General features: G+C 36.4%; 1 pseudogene across 1 annotated transcript; it reads right to left on the bottom strand.

Annotated features, from left to right (window-relative positions):
• Nucleotides 1-3,862: 3,862 nt before the first annotated feature.
• LOC306661043 (60 kDa heat shock protein, mitochondrial-like) lies at nt 3,863-5,560 on the bottom strand (annotated as a pseudogene). Its single transcript has one exon. The product of its transcript is annotated as a 60 kDa heat shock protein, mitochondrial-like (transcript).
• Nucleotides 5,561-21,208: the final 15,648 nt, after the last annotated feature.

Genomic DNA, 21,208 nt, shown 5'->3' with positions numbered 1-21,208 from the left:
TTCCTCTGATATTTCACTTTTTCCCCAAATTTACAGATTATGAGCTTTTCCATATTTGTTTCCTGTTTTCCCACACTAAGTATGTGCATTATGTGTTTTTGCTGAACGGTTTTAAAGTAATCTGCAAACATGGTTAAACTGTGCTCATAAACATTTTGACATATGAGAGGGCTTATTTTGACTTGAATTTTATCATAAATGATTCTGACGCTGAAGAGTAAATACCCACTCTCTACATGAAGAACACTTAGAATGGAGTCCTTTTGGAACTCAGAGAGGAAGAGGCAATGAGGAAAATTAATTGCTGATGATAATTTGTATCAAATTGATCTAATGATCTCCTTCCCTGCACCAAGAAAAAAGTTTTCCTGACAACCCAACAAACAGAAACCAAGGCTTTTTCAACATTTTTGTCTCTTGCGAATAAATTTATTTTTCAGGATAATTGGTCCATTTCATTCTTTTTCTCTTGTTCTGTGCCCAGCTGTAAAAGGCACTGTGTTCTATATTAAGGTTTTTAAGCACCACTCTCGGCTGTATTCGAAGGTCAATGTGACATTGGTTAAACCATTTAATCTCTCTGGTCTTTTAGCTTCTCCCCAGAAAAATGGAGCAGCGGGTGTTAAGGATCTTCGGAGATCTTTGAAAATAATCAACTTCAGCTGAAATTTGCGTAAAATAAAATAATCCCATTTTAAGTATACAGTTTAATGAATGTTACATTCATGTGATCATTGCCCAAATCAATATAGAATATTGCCACCACCTCCAAAATGTTCCCTGGGACCCCTTGGCAGTTAGTCCCTGTGATGTTAATCTCAACCCTAGGTAACCTGATTTGCTTCCTAACATTATAAATGAGTTCAGCACATTTTAGAACTTTATAGTGTGTGTACTCTTTTGTGTTGGTTTCTTTTTCTCATGATGTTTTTGAAATTTTCCATGCTGCATGTAACAATAGCTATTTCTTCTCATTTTTAATATTCCAGCATATGGGATTCATATGGAATATTCTTGGTATAGTTTTGTGCTATTTATTGTCATGTACTTCTATGTGCATTGTAAACCACACAACATTTAAATTATATTTTATTTATTGCTTTAAAATTACATTTCCTAACTTTCTTTTTTCTTTCTTTTTTTCTTGTGCTGCTGGGGATCAAACCCAAGACCTTATAATTGCTGGGCAAGTGTTCTACCCCTGAGCAACACCCCCAGCCCCTTAATGGTGTTAACTCTTAAAATTTACCCTGACATTGACCATTTTCAGTGTTATTCATTCCTTTGTGAAGATCTAGTTTTCCATTTGGTATCATTTTCCTTCAGCCTGAAGAACTTTCTTGCACAGATTTTATTCTTACACAATGCAAATCTATAGCTGGTGACATCTCTTAGATTTTGGTTATATGAAAAATCCTTATTTTTTAAAAAATATTTTCATTGGATATACCAGGTTACTCATTTTGTTTGTTTGTCTTCTTTCTGTACCCTAAAGACTTAGTTCCATTTTCTTTTGGCTTGCATTTTTCCTGTCAGAAAGTCAGAGATAATTCTTATTTTAGTTCTCCCCATTTAATTTTTTCTCTAATTATAGGATTTTCTTTTTATTGTTGGTTTTTAGTCACTTGACATTGAAGTAACTTAGTATGGATTTATTCATTCCTCTCTTGCTCAGAGTTTGTTGAATTTCCTGAAATGCTATCATCAAATAGAGTTTTTTCTCAAATCTGAGAAGTATTTGGGCCTTTTCTTCCTGACCCACTCTTCTAATCTCTCCTCTCCTGGGAGATGAATATTTGTGTGTTGGACTTAATATTAGGCCACTGGAGTTGTTTTATTTATTTTTTATTTTTCCTGTTGTTCATTGTTTTCTTGTCAATTTGGTAGCTTTTATTGCTATGTCCTTAGGTTTACTGATTGTTTGTTATGCTTTATCTAATCTATTTTAAATCTCACTTAAATATTTTTTAAAATTTCAGAAATTGTATTTTTTGCCTTTGAAGTTCCATTTATTTTGAAATGCTGACACAATATCTAAAGTTGAAAAAATTAAAATATAGGTAATTTTGTTTTAAAAATCAACTTTATTATAATAAAGTAGAGCTATTTAAGGAGTATAATTAAAAGTATACATTTAAAAATATTTATCCATTGAAAATATACAATTAAAATATATTTATATATATATAAATATATAAAACAATAGATATTGTTTCCTTATTGTCATGTTCTACTTTCTATCCTTAATCATATGTTTAATTATTTTAAAACTCTTCTCTGTTAATTTCACTACCACTATCATTTCTATATTTGTTTCTATTGATCATTTTGATTCTGATTATGGGTAAAATTTCTTACTTTATTTTTGCATGTATAGTAATTTTTGCTTGGAAGTTGGAGATTTTTATGATGTTGAGTATCTGTATTTTTTTTCTTCCTTTAATTAATGCAAACTTGTTTTGGTAGATAGGCAAATTATTTGCACACTGACTTGGTATTTTTTGTACTTTGCAAGTTTTGTTAAGGATTGAAGTGTGCGTATTTACCTCTTGGCTAGACCTTCATTGATTGCCCTGGGGCATTCAATGAGGACCTCCTAGACCTTCACCGTATACCCTTGCAGCTAAGTATTCAGCTGCTGCCTCATGACCCTGAGGAAGTCTTCTGGATGGATCTATTTCTTTGTGCAGATTCTTCCTCATCACTACCATGCCCCACACATTTCAGTTGCCTCAGCCTCCCTGACTTCCATCTTCTCAGCTTCATGAGATTAAGACTGTTGTGCTCTCTGAGTTTCCAGTCTCTGAGATACACCCTGGAAAGCAACTTTTGAGAGAATACTGGGGCAATTGTTGGTCTTAATCTTGTTTATTTTCTTCTCTCAGGGATCACCATTCTGTGCTATATATTCTCCAGTGTTGGTAACTATTGATTTATGTATTTTGTCCAGTTTTCCATTTACAACAAGAGAGAAGTTCTGGTCATAATTACTCCATCATGATAAGAACTAGAACGTTTCCTAATCCTTTTTTAATCTCCAAATTCCAACACTTTCAGACTAAATCATAAAAAGTTAGACTTGGTATCCTGCAAAACTCTGTTTTCCATTCTTCTGCACAAAAATGAAAAGAAATACAAAGTCTCAAATATGAAAACAAGCTTCTGAATGAAGAAACATATGGCAACTTTCTGCATTTCTTAGCACCTTTTCCTCACAGTTCTTTTTATACAACTTTTCTCTGATGGCCCGTTAAGATTTATGTCTACATTTCTGTATCACTATCCATATCATATTTGCACCTGTTTCCACTTCTAAATTTTATTTCAATCTATGCAGCAACCTCTGTATATGTTTAAACCTGTATTTTTGTCTATCTTCCTTTCTTTTTTTTTAACTTTAAATAAATATTTATCATACATACGTTGTCACATAATTGGATATTTCTCTACTTTGTACACAATTATTCTTATTCTCTGCGGAAAGACTGTTCTGAACTTCTCATCTGGTGAAGGCAAGCACTAAATTCTGATTTTAGCAGAATAGTAGTAGAAATGCCTCAGTGACTTAAGTTGAAAGCAGTACACTGGTACATGGCTCTTGCACCCAGTATCAGGAATGTACACATGTCTTTTTATTCAAAAGTACAAAATAAATTATCTGTAGGCATGGACAATGACAGCAGTAAACCATTATATATTATCAACTGAAACCAGTAACTGGTGGTTATAGTGATTCTCTTAAACATCAACCAGTCTTTTCTTCAGTCATTTTCTTCACCGACCTTTGAAGTTATTGATGAGGAACCCTGCCTTGAGTTTCCTGTCACAGTTCATTCATAATGGTAAAGCACTATTCTGAGAGTTAGAACATGCCACCTCCCATTCCACCTATTGCACCCATTCCAGGATCTTTTTCTTCTTTAGGAATTTCTGTGACTACAACTTCTGCTATAGTTAACAGAGAAGCAACTCCACAACTCCAGCAGTATCCAATAAAACAATTCTTATAACCTTTGTTGGGTCAATGATTCCTTTTTCCAACATATTCACAAAATCTCCAAGCATTGCATCATAACTAACTTCTGAGGAACTCTGCAAAATTTTCTCAACTATCAAAGATCCTTCAACACCTGCTTTCTTAGCAATGGTCATTTGCAGCAATTTTGAGTGTTCTTTTAATGATTTCTATGCCAATTTTTTGATCTTCATTAGCTGGAATTAGTGACTCCAAGGCTGGAATGCATGGAAGCCAAGCACAATCCCCACCCAGCACAATGCCTTCTTCAATAGCAGCTCTTGTAGCATTGAGGGCATATGTAACTCTGTCTTTTCATTCACTTGGACTTGTCCCACTAACCTTCAGCAGAGCTAGTCCATCCAGAAGTTTTACCAGTCATTCATTTAGTTTTTCCTTTTCATATTCACTAGTTGTGGTTTCTAATTGCTCTGTGATTTTTTGAATATGCTTTTCAGTTTGCGTTTTAGCACCTTTTCCTTTCAAAAACATGACATCATCTTTGGTGACAATGACCTCTCCAACTTATCCTAAGCCATGAAGCTGAACATCTTTAATATTTAGGGTCAAACCCTCCTCACCAAACACTGCGCCACCAGTAGCAATAGCCATATCTTTAAGTTGGTTCTTTCTGTTGCCACCAAAACCTGGATCTTTAACTGCCAAAACCTGAAGATCAACTTTTAGCCTATTCAAAACAAGTGTGCTTAGAGCTTCTCCATTAACATCTTCAGCAATTATGACCAAGGGTTTACAGTGAGCATTGGTAGTTTCAAGAGCAGGTATGATGGACTGGATGCTAGAAGTTTTCATTTCACTCAATAAAACTAAGCTTCCTGGAATTCATATTTCTGACCTTGTGATATATTAATAAAGTATGGAGAAATATAACCTCGATCAAACTTCTTGCCTTCAATAATTTCTAATTCATTATTGAGGGTTTTCCCATCCTTTATTGTGATCACACCCTTTCTTCCAACCTCTTTCATTGCATCAGAAATGATGTTGCCAATTTCTTTGTCTCCATTTGCAGAAATTATAGCAACTGGGTGATTTCTTCAGGAGTTGTCACAGGTTTAGACTGCTGCTTAAATTCAGCAATTACATCATCAACAGCTAACATCATACCTCTCCTGATTTCCATGGGATTAGCACCTTTGCTAACCTCAAAGCCTCCCTTGGCAATAGAGTGTGCCAGTACAGTAACAGTGGTGGTACCACTCCCCCTGCCTCTTCATTTGTATTATTGGCAACATATTAAACAAGTTTAGCTCCAATATTTTTGTATTTAAACTTTAAATCAGTTGACTTTGCAACAGTCACACCATCGTTTGCTACTTTGAAACCTCCCCAACTATATTCAATAATTACTGTTCTTTCCTTTGGCTCCATTGTAACAGCTATAGTATTGGCTGAAAGGTCTACACCGTGAAGCATTAAGGCTCGGGCTTCCACACCAAATTTTACATTTTTGGCATAAGCCCAAGTGAGATGAGGAACCAGTGCCCTAGACACTAGTCTCATCTGGCAAAGGACTGTGGGTAATCAAAGCATTTCTGCCGGGCGTAGCCAGGGAGTACACCAACAAGGCAGGCCGTCCTAGGCGAGTGAGGGGCAGAGTGCAGGGCGCACAAGGCAAGGAACCCACGTCCCCTCCCTTCACCACCCGACAACCTCCACTCCACCCTGCAGCACCGCGTGTCCTGTCTATCTTCCTTTCTACCTATTTTTAGACAGGATAAAGAATAGTCAGTGTAGTTTATTACTGAAAAGTACCGACTCAGGAGCTCAGGATTTGAATCATATTCTCCCAAGTATTAACCATCTTTAGGAAAATTAGCTAATCTTTATAAGCCTGGGTTTCTTTGTTTATAAAATGGAGCTAATATCAGTATCCACCTTACATTTGTAGTGAAGAATAAGCAAATTGGTATATATAAAGCAGATAGAATAATATCTGGTACACATGCTATATAAACTGAGAGTTATTAGCTACATGTGACTTCAGAGAAAAATCTTACCCAATCCCCAGAACTAAGCTACTAACAATGATTTGTTGTTTGTATGTTTGCTTGTTTTAGCCTCCAGTGTTCAGCTTTGTTTTCAGAAACAAAGTGAATTCAGTGTTTCATGGGGTGGATAGAAATGAATGTGAGTTGGCTAAAAAAATATGAAATTTTCTATTCATATCAAGTCATATCTTCTCAGTAGCAGTAGCCTTTCTAGGTAATCAGCCTGGCACCTAGGAAGAATCATGTCAGGGGGGATCACAGAACACTTGATATGACTCTGGAGGACTTTGTGCTTCTGAAGCCCTCTATTTACTGTCCTGAGTGGTATTCATGGTGTGACCCAGAGAGTAGTTGCTTCTTTCTAAAGGTTTCTTTCTTTTTCTCTGTACCATACTTCACACAAACCACTGTAATTTCAGTCTGCACTTGGTAGGATCTCAATCTCAAGGTCACTCAATCTATTACAACTTGCTTATGCAAAGAAATTTATTTCCTTTCCTGCTTCTATTTCCTCATTTGCATGGTTTCCCTTGCCACATGCCTCATCGAGAGAGCCCTCTTTAAAAGACAGCCATCCTCCTCAAAGATTGGAACAGGATTATTAGCAAATAAAAAGATGTTTTTATTATATTAGGGTAACTATTTCAGAAGGGATGAAATTATTAGGAATAATAATTCCTTAAGGAATAGAAAACACAAGTAGGGGCATGCAGAATAGGAATTGAATTTCAGCTTGCTCATCTCCTGATATAAGTTGTTGTTTTTCTCCTACATCAAACAGTTCAGATGGTTTCATTAGGCTTAGAAAAATCTGAAGGACTAGGAAGATCCAAAATATAAGTTGAATTGTACTCTTAGCTTGTGTGTGTTTGTGTTAGTCATCTTCCCAATACTGTGACAAATAACTTGAGTTAATCAACTTACAAAGAGAAAAGGTTTAATTTTACTGATGGTTTTAGAGTTTTCAGTAAATAATTGACTGACCCCACTGCTTTGGACCAGTGGGGAGACAGCGTAGGTTGGAGCAAAGCCCATCACTTCATAGCTGGAATAATAATTAAAAAAAAAGAAAAGAAAAGAAACAGGAAGAGGGAAGAGACTGGTATTCCACAATATCCTTTAAGAGCGCAGCTCCAATGACCCAAAACTTCTCATTTGGCCCCATCTCTTAAAGTTTCCACTACCTTCTAATACTAGGACCTTAGGGAACATTTAAGATCTAAACTATAGTAGTGTTTGTGAGAGATGGTTATTTTTTCACTTCCTGCCTCATATAGAAGTCACATTTTCTTTCTTCTAGTTACTGTAAAGAGGGGAACCTAGGATTTTATTTCTCTCTGTCCTTGAGTCATCAGAAAGGATGCTCAAGGCAATGGAAATTCTCCTTCACCTTATTAAGTCTGCTGGACTCCAAGTAAGTGGCTATTTTCTTCTACTTTCTTAATTCTGGTACTGGTACTCCCAGGACACTTTTCCCTTAGTTGAATCCTGTAGAGGAAAATAAAGGGATGGGAAAAAGTGTCAGAATTTTTCAATCCATTTACTGCTGGCGCTTAGAATGCTGAATGTCTTTTCCACATGACTCTAAGGGCTTAAAAGACAGCCCGTTTTCTTCTATATGATGTGGGTTGAGCACACTGGTGTTGGAATCGTGCTATTTTTCCTGTGTTGTGCTATCTCTAACTGAGGGTTAGAGGCCTTTGCTTATGTAGTCACAATGATGGGAAACCACTGGAAACTGGACTTTTTCCAAACTACAGAAAGGTAACTGCTGAGCCCTGACAGGTTCGCTGTTGCTTTCAAATCCCTTAAATGACACTGCTTATTGTAAGGGTTTTGCAAATGCAGACAATTAAATAATAGCTAACATTCTCCTATTTAAAAACCAGAGCTCATGATTGATTGTTCTGTGTCTGACTTCGGCTCTGCTGAGGACCAGAGAGGGAATTAACGTGGATTGCATTTAGTGTTTGTCAGATACAGTGAGTTGGTTTGGTTGAAAAGGTAAAAGTGTGTGTCTATTTTATAGTAAATGCTTTACTGTAAGCAGATATTAAAAGATGACATTTTTGATAGATCTTCCTACTTCTCTAACAGTAGGACATAGGCATCTTTGGGATTCATCTTGTTAATGTAGAGGTCTGAGGGTGACACCTTACTTTATCATCCTACCTTAAAAACCCAATACATATGCACAAATATGCAGCATTGCTTAGCATTTGTCATGAGAGCGAAGAGGTCTGGCAGTGGCTACATGCCCTGATGCATTGTCTAAATTAATCCATTGAGGAATATTGAATCACTTAATCACAACACAGACTTGCTGCCTTGGTGGGCACGCTCTCCGTTCATTAGATTTAATATATTTCTCATTATACAAATCTGCCGCTGTGACAATAAGTCTTGTTCATAAATCAGTTTGCCCTTTTGCTTTGCAGATGCGGAAAACTTTCATCAAACAAGACATAAATGGGGCCTGCTAGACCCGAGGTCAGAACAGTCATCGCCAGATATTAATATCTGTTCATTAATATGATTTTAATAGCATATTTTAATGGGCAGAAGTAAAACAATTATGATTCTAACTTCCTGTTTGCATTGTAAACAAGAAAAAGGAAATGTAGTAACGAGGAATGCTAAGAATTCCCCAAACTTCCTCCTATCATTCCCTATGAATGCAAATCAAATGCTTGTGAACTCAGTTGGCCTAGGGATTTTTTAGGTTATCACGGTAGAAGGCGGAATAAAGGCTAATGGAAACGCTAAGGCATAATGAATGACATGCATAAAAAGATTTGCAAAGTTCTGAAATCACTTAAACATAGATACTAAGTAATAGAGCTAAAATTGTGTTTACTGACTTTAAAAAAATGCATAATTTCCGTTTTCTTTTCTTTCCTTTTTTTTTTTTTTCTTTCTTTGGTAGCATAATTTTTGGTAGCCCGGAAGGCTTGAATGGTTATTTTATAAGTCAAATTTTGATTTATTGCATATTTAACACATACCTGGCACATTTTTGACCCTCTTTCTTATTTTCTTGATCATAGTCTCCAGAGGATTATCTCTCTTATTGATCTTTTCAAAGAACAACCTTTTCTTTTCCATTGATCATTTCAACTATTTGCATTTTGCTATTGGTTTATTTCATTAATGTCTATTTTTACCTTTATTAAGCTCCCTTTTTCTTGAGATATTTTTCTTCAATTTGTTTTCTTAAGTTGAAAGTTTAATTTCTTTTTTGCTTGCTTTTTCTAGATCTCAGATGCGCTGAAGTGCATTAGTCAGGGCTTTTGGTTCATGACATAGCATCATCTCACATTTGTCTGATTGCTTATTTAGTATAAAAAGTGCATAAAATGACCAAAATCAATGGTAGGACTTTGACAATATCTTCATCACACTGGTCTCTTATCCTATCTCCCTTTCTTCCTCCACTTGAGGAAAGCATCATTTTGAGTCTCAGGTCTTTGTTTCCCTTTTGTATAGTATTTTTGCATTCATATGTATACCTAAAATTAAATATCTCTATCTTAGTAGTTAATAAGAGGAGTATCACAGTGTACACACTTTTGGGAATCTTTTTTTCTACTTTATATAGGAATGTGTGTTTGTCTTCATGCAGTGCTTCATATGTGTCAATGAGATCATGAGCATTAGTACTATCTTTTAAAACTTTTCTACTTTTGGTAACTTTTCTTCTTACTCTATCATCTCCCGAGAGAGATGAATTAAGATCTTCCCACTTACCATTGCCCTCAAAGGTCAGCTGGGACCCAGGGATTGATGGGACCCCTCTAAGATCCCTGCAACTCCGGTAAGTCACCTGACCTCCTGATTGGGAGATGGAAAGGGCCTTAGAGAAGAGGAAGCCAACCAGGGCACATTTTGCAAAGAGGGTCATTGGAGAGATGTCCTTGGTGCTTCAAAAGGAAACCACATATGGTCAGGAAGACACCGACCCATCCTGGCAGATGGCCTAACTAGTAGAGGAAGGCTTAAAGGAGCCAAGAGGTTTCTCACATTTCCCTAATAGCGGTCTCTGAGGAATCTCAACTGACCTTGAGAGTAGATAAGAACAAAGTCCATATTTTCCAACTTGGTCTTAAACCACTGTCAAGAGAGTATAACCAAAGCACAATCCAATATGAACATTTAAAAGAAAAGACAATTTTTTTTTAATGTAACTTAAGGTGTGCACTGTGTTACCCCTACCAAAGTAAGAAAGACTGGAGGCTATAAAGGAAGGATTTCTAGGTGGGAGTACCTAATAATGACTATAACAAAGACTCTAGAGTCACAAGTTTGTCTTTCAGAGACTGACTGAAATTCTAACTGCTTTTGTGCTAATTGTTTACAAAAATATAATACTTCACTGTCTTGTTTATTGTTGTCCTAACATGATCCCTGCCCTATGCTTGCTTTGTCCAGTCACCTGCCAACTGATGCCATGGATCTCAGGGCAGGCCTGATGCCAAATACCCATAACCGCCCTTGCCCCACTTGATAGAAAATAAGGACTTCTGGTGGCCTCCCCACAACTGCACCCTATCTCAGCAGGAAGAGCTTGGAGATGTTGTCACCCATTTTTCTATACAAATTGAAAGTAGAAGTTGACAGTAGGGAAATGTAACAAGCGTCCACTTCATGCATTGAATATAGTCCTTGTTGCTCTAAAATGGACATATTTTTCTCTTTTCCCTCATCCCCTCCCCAATCTCTCCTCCCCAATTTCTCCTCCCTAATCTCCCCTTTCCTGGTCTGTGGGGGAAACAGGATTTTTTTGGGTCACCTCTTTAAAAAAACTGTCTGTTTTCCCTGAGGGGGAGAATCATAGCCTCTAGGACAGGAGTTCCTTGTTTTTCTCTTTTGCTAGAAAAGCAATAAAATCTCTTTTTCCTTTAAAAAAAAAATCCTCCTACCTAGAGTCTGGGTATATCTACTTCACTTAACATTTTGCTTTACAAATTTTAGGCTACATTCCCACAACAATGCAAGTTTAGAATTGTTATGTTTTCCAATATAAAATGAACTTCTAACCATTAAGAAATAATACTTTTTTGGTTTATTTATTTATTTTTAAAATTTTATTTTACTTTATTTTATTTAGCTATATGTAATAGCAGACTATATTTTGAAATATTTACACAAACATGAAGTATGTCTTACTCTAATTAGGATCTCAGTCTTGTGATTGTATATGATGGGGAGGTTCATTGTGATGCACTCATATGTGTACATAGGGAAGTCATGGTATATTCATTCCACTGTTTTCCTATTCCTATCCCTCCTTTCTTCTCTTCATTCCCCTTTTTATGGTTTGGATGTAAGGTGTCTCTCAAAAGCTCATGTGTGAGAAAATGCAGAGGTTAGAGGAGAAGTGATTGGGATGTAAGAGTCTTAACCCAATCAGTAATTAAACCCCTGAGAGGGATTAACTGGGGGGTAACTGAAGTGGTAGGGTGCAGTTGGAGGAAGTGGGAATTGGGTCATGGTTTTGGGGTATGTATTTGTATCTGGTGAGTGGAGTCTCTGCTTCCTCATCATGATGTGAGCTGATTCCCTATGCCACACTCTTCTGTCATGATGTTCAGCCTCATCTCAAGCCCCAAGAAATGGAGCTGGCCTCCTAAGGACTGAGACCTCCAAAATCATGGACCCTAAAATAAACTTTTCCTCCCCTAAAATTGTTCTGGTTAGATTCTTTAGTTGCAACAGCAAAAAAGCTGAATTAAACACCCTTTGTCTAATCTGCTGAAATTCTGTTCTCCCTCACCCCCACTGTTGTTATGTGTGAGCATCCACATACAGAGAACTTTTGGTGGGGGGAATTAGCTTATTTCACTAAACATGATAGTCTCCAGATTCATCCATTTACCAGCAAATGTCATAAAGTCACTCTTTTTAATAGCTCAGTAATACTCCACTATGCATATATACCACATTGTCTTTATCCACCAACTAGTGTCAAAGCACCTACAGTTGAAGGGCACCTAGGCTAGTTCCATAGCTTAGCTATTGTGAATTGAACTACTGTAACGTTGGTGTGGCTGCATCACGGTAGTATGCTGATTTTAACTCCTTTGGATATAAACCTAGGAGTAGTATAATTGGGTCAAATGGTGGTTCTGTTCCTAGATTTTGTTGACTCTCCATATTGCTTTCCAAAGTGGTTGCACCAATTTGCAGTCCAACTATCAATGTATGAGTGTGTACCTTTTCCCTTACATTCTTGCCAACATTTGTTGTTGCTTTTATTCTTGACAGTTGACATCCTCATTAGAGTGAGATGGAATCTCAGTGTAGTTCTATTTATTTATTTATTTATTTTTATTGTAAACAAATGGGATACATGTTGTTTCTGTTTGTACATGGAGTAACAGCATACCATTTGCATAATCATACATTTACATAGAGTAATGATGTTTGATTCATTCTGTAATTTTTTCCTCCCCCCACCCCTCCCACCCCTCTTTTCCCTCTATTAAGTCCCTCTTTCCTCCATTCTTGCCCCCCTCCCACCCCCCATTATGTGTCATCATCCACTTATCAGTGAGATCATTTGCCTTTTGGATTTTTGAGATTGGCTTATCTCACTTAGCATGATATTCTCCAATTTCATCCATTTGCCTGCAAATGCCATAATTTTATTATTCTTTATAGCTGAGTAATATTCCATTGTACATATATACCACAGTTTCTTTGTACATTCATCAATTGAAGGACATCTAGGTTGGTTCCACAGTCTGGCTATTGTGAATTGAGCAGCTATGAACATTGATGTGGCTGTATCTCTGTAGTATGCTGATTTTAAGTCCTTTGGGTATAGGCCGAGGAGTGGGATAGCTGGGTCAAATGATGGGTCCATTCCAAGTTTTCTAAGGAATCTCCACACTGCTTTCCAGAGTGGCTGCACTAATTTGCAGCCCCACCAGCAATGTATGAGTGTACCTTTTTCCCCGCATCCTCTCCAACACCTATTGTTGCTTGTGTTCTTGATAATCGCCATTCTAATTGGGGTGAGATGGAATCTTAGTGTAGTTTTGATTTGCATTTCTTTTATTACTAAAGATGGTGAACATTTTTCATATGTTTGTTGATTGCTTGTAGATCTTCTTCTGTGAAGCATCTGTTATTCTTAGCCCGTTTGTTGATTGGATTATTTGTATTCTTGGTGTAGAGGTTTTTGAGTTCTTTATATATTCTGGGAATTAGACTCTATCTGAAGTATGAGTGGCAAAGATATTCTCCCACTCTGTAGGCTCTCTCTTCACATTGCTGATAGTTTCCTTTGCTGAGAGAAAGCTATTTAGTTTGAATCTATCCCAGTTGTTGATTCTTGCTTTTATTTCTTGGGCTATGCGAGTCCTGTTAAGGAAGTCTGATCCTAAGCCAACAAGGTGAAGATTTGGACCTACTTTTTCTTCTATAAGATGCAAGGTCTCTGGTCTGATTTCAAGGTCCTTGATCCATTGTGAGTTGATTTTTGTGCAGGGTGAGAGATAGGGGTTTAGTTTCATTCTGTTGCATATGGTTTTCCAGTTTTCCCAGCACCATTTGTTGAAGAGGCTATCTTTTCTCCATTGCATATTTTTGGCAACTTTGTCTAGTATGAGAAAGTTGTATTTATTTGGGTTTGTGTCCATGTCCTCTGTTCTGTACCATTGATCTACCTGTCTATTTTGGTACCAATACCATGCTGTTTTTGTTACTATTGCTTTGTAGTATAGTTGAAGTTCTGGTATTGCGATACCCCCTGCTTCATTCTTCCTGCGAAGGGTTGTTTTAGCTATTCTGGGTTTCTTATTCTTCCAGATGAATTTCATGATTGCTTGCTCTATTTCTGTAAGGTACATCATTGGGATTTTAATTGGAATTGCATTGAATCTGTATAGCACTTTTGGTAGTATGGCCATTTTGACAATATTAATTCTGCCTATCCAAGAACATGGGAGATCTTTCCATCTTCTAAGGTCTTCCTCAATTTCTTTCTTCAATGTTCTGTAGTTTTCATTGTAGTGATCTTTTACCTCTTTGGTTAGATTGATGCCCAAGTATTTTATTATTTTTGAGGCTATTGCAAATGGAGTTGTTTTCCTCATTTCCCTTTCAGCTGTTTCGTCACTTGCATATAAAAGTGCTTTAGATTTATGCGTGTTGATTTTATAGCCTGCTGTTTTGCTGAATTCATTGATGAGGTCTAGAAGTTTTCTGGAGGAGTTTTTTGGATCCTCTAAATGCAGAATCATGTCATCAGCAAATAGTGACACCTTAAGTTCCTCTTTTCCTATTCTTATCCCTTTAATTTCTTCAGTCTGCCTAATTGCTCTGGCTAGAGTTTCGAGGACAATGTTGAATAGAAGTGATGAAAGAGGACATCCCTGTCTTGTTCCCGTTTTTAAAGGAAATGGTTTCAGTTTTTCTCCATTAAGAATGATGTTGGCCATGGGCTTAGCATAAATAGCCTTTACAATGTTCAGGTATGTTCCTACTAGCCCTATTTTTTCTAGTGTTTTGAGCATGAAGGGGTGTTGTATTTTGTTGAACCCTTTTTCTGTGTCAATGGAAATAACCATATGATTCTTATCCTTAAGTCTATTAACATGATGTATTCTGTTTATTGATTTACGGATGTTAAACCATCCTTGCATCCCTGGGATGAACCCCACTTGATCGTGATGCACAATTTTCTTAATATGCTTTTAGATATGGTTTGCCAATATTTTGTTAAGGATCTTTGCATCTATATTCATCAAGGATATTGGCCTAAAATTTTCTTTCCTTGATGTGTCTTTGCCTGGTTTTGGTATGAGGGTGATATTAGCTTCATAGAATGAGTTTCATAGGGTACCCTCTTTTTCTATTTCCTGGAATACTTTGTCAAGTATTGGAATGAGATCTTCTTTGAAGGTCTTACAGAACTCGGCTAAGAATCCGTCTGGTCCTGGGCTTTTCTTGGATGGTAGGTTTTTAATGGCCTCTTCTATTTCATTGCTTGATATTGATCTGTTTAAATTTTGTATGTCCTCCTGGTTCAGTTTGGGAGGAGCATATGTCTCTAGAAATTTTTCAATGTCTTCAGTAGATTCTATTTTGTTGGAATACAGATTTTCAAAGTAGATTCTAATTATGTTATGTATCTGAGTGGTGTCTGTCGTGATATTTCCTTTTTCATCACGAATTTTAGTAATTTGAGTTTTCTCTCTCCTCTTTGTTAGTGTGGCTAAGGGTTTGTCTATTTTGTTTACTTTCTCAAAAAACCAACTTTTTGTTTTGTCAATTTTTTGAATTGTTTCTTTTGTTTCAATTTCATTGATTTCAGCTCTGATTTTAATTATCTCAGTGTAGTTTTAATTTGCATTTCTCTAATTGCAACAGATGTTGAGCATTTTTCATATATATATATATATATATTTATACCTTTATTTTGTTTTTTTATTTTCATGTGGTGCTGAGGATTGAACCCAGTGCCTCACATATGCTAGGTAAGTGCTCTACCCCTCAGTCACAACCCCAGTCCCTTTCATATATTTTTTGACCATTTGTATTTCTTCTGTGAAATGTCTGTTCAGTTCCTTTGCCCATTTATTGTTCAGGCAATTTTTTTTTTTTTTTTGGTGTTAAGTTTTTTGAGTTCTTTATGTATCCCGAAGATTAATGCTCTAGCTGAGGTGCAGGTGGCAAAGATTTTCTTCCATTCTGTAGGCTCTGTCTTCATGTGCTTGAATATTTCCTTTGATGTGAAGAAGCTTTTTAGTTTGACATCATACTGCTCATTGATTCTTCTTTTTACTGCTTGTGCTTTAGGAATCTTGTTGAAGACTTTTGTTCCTAATTTCTTCTAGCAGGTGCAGGATCTCTGGTGTAAGGCCTAGATCTTTGATCCTCTTTGAGTTGTGTTTTGTGCAAGGTGAGAGAGAGGGGTTGAATTTTGTTCTGCTACTTATGGATTTCCGGTTTTCCCAGCATCATTTGTTGAAGAGGCTCTTTTCTCCAATGTATGTTTATGGCACTTTTGTATAGTTTGAGAAAACTGTATTTATATGGGTATGTCTCTGTGTCCTCTATTCTGTGCCCTTGGTCTATTTATCTGTTTTGGTACCAATTCTATCTTGTTTTTGTTACTATGGTTCCATAGTATAAATTAAGGTCTAGTATTGTGATGCTCCCTGCTTCATTTTTCTTGCTGAGGATTGCTTTGGCTATTCTGGGTCTCTTATTTTTCCAAACAAATTTCATGATTGCTTTTTCTACTTCTATGAAGAATGTCATTGGTATATTAATAGGAATTGCATTAAATATGTATAGCACTTTTGGTAGTATGGCCATTTTGACAATGTTAATTCTGCCTATCCAGGAGCATGGGGGATCTTTCCCCCTGTTAAGATCTTCTTCAATTTATTTCTTTAGTATTTTTCATTGTAGAGGTCTTTCACCTTTTTTTTTTTTTAGATTGATTCCTCCAATTTTTTTTGAGGATATTGTGAATGGGATAGTCCTCCTAAATTTTCTTTCAGCTGATTCATCTTTGGTGTATAGGAACATAGTTGGTTTATGGGTATTAATTTAATATCTAACTACTTTGCTGAATTCATTTATGAATTCTAGAAGTTTTCTGGTGGAGTTTTCTGGGACTTCTAAATATTGGACCACATTCTCAGCAAATAGGGATAGTTTGGGCTCTTCTTTTCCTATTCATATCCCCTAATTTTTTTCTTTTGCCTAATTGCTCTGGCTAGAGTTTCAAGAACCATGTTGAATAGAAGTGGTGAAAGAGGACATCTTTTTCTTGTCCTGGTTTTCAGAGGGAATGCTTTCAGTGTAAAAATTAACACTTCTTTTTGGACTCAGTATGCCATTCCTTGGTGTTTATCCTAAGGCATTAAAGTCAGCATAATATAGGAATGCATACATACCCAAGTTTATAGCAGCATGACTCACAATAGCCAAACCATTGAACCAGTCTTGGTGTCCACAATGGAAATTTATTTAGTCATAAAGAAGAATGAAATTATGTCATTTGCAGGAAAATGAATGGAATTTGAGAAAATTAAGCAAAGTAAGCCAAACTTAGAAAGTCAAATATGGTATGTATTCTCTCTTACTTGGGAAGCTAATGAAGAAAGAGGAAATGAAAAGTGGGTAGGATTTATGAAAATCAAAGGGAGATTAATAAGGAGAGGAAAGAAACAAAGGATAGGGAGTAGAGAAGAGAAAAGGGGCATACTAGGGAATGATATTGACCAAATTATATTGTTCATGTTTATGAAAAAGTCTGTAACAATGAATCCCATCATTATGTATAATTAAACCAATGAAAATATGTGAAAACGAACCAACACTTTTTTTATTGTAAAGTCTGCATTTTCTGACATCTGTGTGGCAATATTAACTACACCAAAAGACCCAGAACATGATGGAGACAAGGACAAAAGAGGTAAACATATTACAAATAAAGCAAGACAAACCGACCTTAAATGTATGGAAAGATCTAAACCCCATTCATAAGTGTAATACAAATAGAACATCTGCTGAGATACTATTTCTCATCTATCATAATTTAAACTATTCAAACACTTGTAAAACAGTGTGTTGGCAAGACCATGGAGAAGCAGACGCTCACACACAGCAGGTGGTAATCTGCCAAGGTACAATTCCGGTTGCAAGGGACATGTCAATATCTAACACAATTGCATTTTTATTTATTTTTTGATCCAGAGTCCATGAGTCTATTCTGAGGATATCCCTCAACACATATAAAGAAAATATGCAGCATTACTTGTAATACCTAGAGGTTGGAAACAACCCAGTCATACTGCAGGAGAGGCCTGTTTGAATAAACTGGAATATCATCAAAATGTAATGCTTTGCAGCTGTGAAGATGGGAATGAAGAAGGTCTTGTGAACTCATATCCCCTTATTTTTAAGACAATATTATTAAGTGAAGAAAGCAAGTCACAGAGCAGATGATATGCTACCTTTACATAAAAAAAAGGGAATAAGAAAAAAATATGTAAATTCACTACTTTTTTTGTTTCCAAAAAAGAATAGACCTGCCATTAGTAAAAAAGTTTACCCAACAGAGAATGGGAGAGTGAATAGGAGGAATCGAAATGGGTCAAGACTTCTCTGAGAATTCAGTTTTGACTTTTGAACCATGCATGCTTGACACATTCAAAAGCTTAACTGAAATTGAACATAAGTAGGAAAAAAATCTATATAAAACTGACAGAGAAAATAATGAATTCACATAAAATTTGAATCTATTACTTTATACAACTTTAGTAGAATGTATTTTAAGGAGGAAAAAGGGCTGCGGAGAAATCTTAAACTTCACATAGTAGTTTATTGTTAGAAGTAATAATTGCAGTTAGGAAACTATTTAAAATACATCATAGGCTAAAATAAATAAGAAAATATAGTGAGGTTTTAATAAGAGAATAAAATATAAAATTAAAAATTCCTATAATTTGAATTCAAGTTAGAAATATCAGTACAAACTTAATTTTTAAAAATGCATTTCCAACCTTTATTTGTGAACAAGTCTAGAAACCAGGACACTGGAGTAGCAGTGAGCACACCCAGGTCCTGGATCTTGGTGTTAAGTGTCATTCTCTAAATGACAGCCAGGGCCCTTGGAGAAATGGCTGATTCCAGGTGTTGCTGGGAAAGAGCAAGGTGGTCTGTGAGGTCATATGGTTGGGCCACAAAATAAGAAAGAACAAAAAAAACTAATGAGGTCGTGACTAAGGAATAGAAAATCAGCTGGAGGGGCCACTAACTGAATACTTTTGGGACATTTTGAACTTCAAAAAAACAATAATGAATATGTAAAATGAAAAAATTGTCATGAGATCCTCATCATGGGTAAGAGAGAATGTGAGGAGGGCCTGACTTTATTACCGAGGAATACTGGTTAATAAAAATATATGTAGAAGGAACGATAGGATTAGAAAATCTCCATTTGTCAATTCCCAATGAAATCAGTGATTCACTGATTCAAGTTAGAATCAGCAATCAATGCTAAAGCCATAGATGGAATGTTTGGAAGCAGGATATTCACCCATGGCTAAATTATCACCTTATGTATTGATTACAAACTGAAATATTGCAAAGGGGCAAATACATTTTTGTGATAGAGAGATCTAGTAGTTATTGCTGCAACACAGTGGACACAGTTAATGTTACCTATAGTGGAATGAACTGACCACTGGAGCTTCCTGATATGATATAATGCAAAGTACCTCACACTTGTGAGCTTTACTTACCATAAATGTATAACGTGAATGCATTCAAATATCTAGCCATAGTTTTCTATAACAATGGAGGCAATTCCTGAACCTTATCAGATCTGTTTTTTTAATTCTTAAAAAATTAGCTGTAAAAGTCATTTCGCATACAATTTGAAATTATTAATGTGATAGTATTGGAATGGTTTGTTCTTTGAAGTGTAATATTTGCATTGAAATTAGTTTTATTTTTAGGAGATTCATGATGGATTACTTATGAATAAAGGATTATGATATCTGCAACTTCTTTTGACTGACAAAGAGTGAAAGAGGGACACAGAGGGAGGTGGCGAAGGAAGGGGAAAGAGGAGAGGAAAAAGAGATGGAAAAAAACGCTAATGTAGGGAACAGAGCAAGAGAGAGAGGCAGTGAGAGGCAGGGAGAGGTGAAGGGTTTGGAAGCAAGCAGGGCAAAATGTCAGCAATTCTTGACTCTAGTTGGTAGATATACAGATTCATTGCTTTTTCAATTATATGTTCACAATAAAATTGAGGAAACGAAAGAATATATTTGAGAAGGAAAGCACACTCACATGTGCCTCTTGTGAACAATGGCTATGTACTTGAATTGTACCCCAGACCCCATGTTCTGGGACCTTGGTGCACAAAGTGTGGTCTGAGAGTCAACAGCATCTGCAACATCTGCTGCATCTTGGGATTTATTAGAAATGCAGAATTTCAGGACCTATGCCACAGCATCTGAATCACAATCAGCACTTTAACAGATTTTCAGGTGATTCCTTTGCCCATTAAATTTTGAGAAATACTGGCATAAAAGACAAAATGACAATGGCATTCTCAGTGTATCACATGCAGTCGTCCAACTGCTTTCTTAGTGTTGTAACTACAACTGCCTGAATTTACAGAGCCTGTGTAAACTTACACTGGAGGACATAATATATCCCTGGATTTTTTTTTTTTTAACTTCCCCTGAGGAACATCGGATAATTGCTTCATAATTATATTTGTTTCAGGGCAGGTAGCTTATGAGTCAATGAACAATAAGGCGACAAGCAAAGATTCAGATTGGCTTCTGCTCCATCAATTTCTGTGTTTCCTCTCATCAGATACAATTATAGGAGAATAAAGAGTCTTTCTCAAAGGGAGAAAACAAATGTCCATAGGAATCTGTTCAGGATTTCCTTTGCCAGCTCTGTATTTGCACACTGCATTTGAATAGCTTCTCTGCTCTGGCTGCACAGAGCTGACCAGCAGCAGAGGGAATTGACAACTAATGAAACCCCTTCTTCAGAAAGTAAATCGATGATGGCTATAGAAACCCAGGGCCTCACAAAGAGTTTCCTAAACTCTGGTTTATGTAAAGAAAGGAAAGATGCGAATCAAAGTATCCAGAGTTTATTCACCACTAAACCCCAGAGCATTAGCAGGCTTCACACAAGCTATCACTTCTTAATTGCATTCAAAAGTGTCAGAAACAGGGAGCTATTTGTCAGCCTCATTACCTGTCCTAGGTAATACTGTCATTCCTTATCACATTATCAGAAATGTCTTACTATCTCTCTCTTCATGATTCATTTGCCCTAAAATGTCTAATCTGTGTTTTCCAAATCTGTAAAACTTCTTGTATATAAAAAGATCTGTATTAACTCAAGGCAAACAGCATTGCTGTCATCGTCTTTTTTCCCTATTATTTCTGACCTACACATGAATCTGAATTTAATTTGGTGCATTTCTCCCATTTTCCTATTAAGCCCAGGCAAGAAGTGGGAGGGATTTCATTCCCTGAGTAGTTTATCTCCAGAATTATGGTCCAGTTGCTGATGTTTTCTGTGTCCTCCACATTCATAAAAAACCCAGACTCCCCGAGAGATGTGTACAATAGCTGCCTTGCACAGGTAATAAGACTGACAAATAGCTCTCTGTTTCTGACACTTT

This window comes from Sciurus vulgaris, assembly GCF_902686455.1.
Source record: "Sciurus vulgaris genome assembly, chromosome: 5".
In the NCBI taxonomy this organism is placed as follows: Eukaryota; Metazoa; Chordata; class Mammalia; order Rodentia; family Sciuridae; genus Sciurus; species Sciurus vulgaris.
The sequence above is the reverse complement of the archived record's forward strand: the minus strand, read 5'-3'. Positions and strand labels throughout refer to the sequence as shown.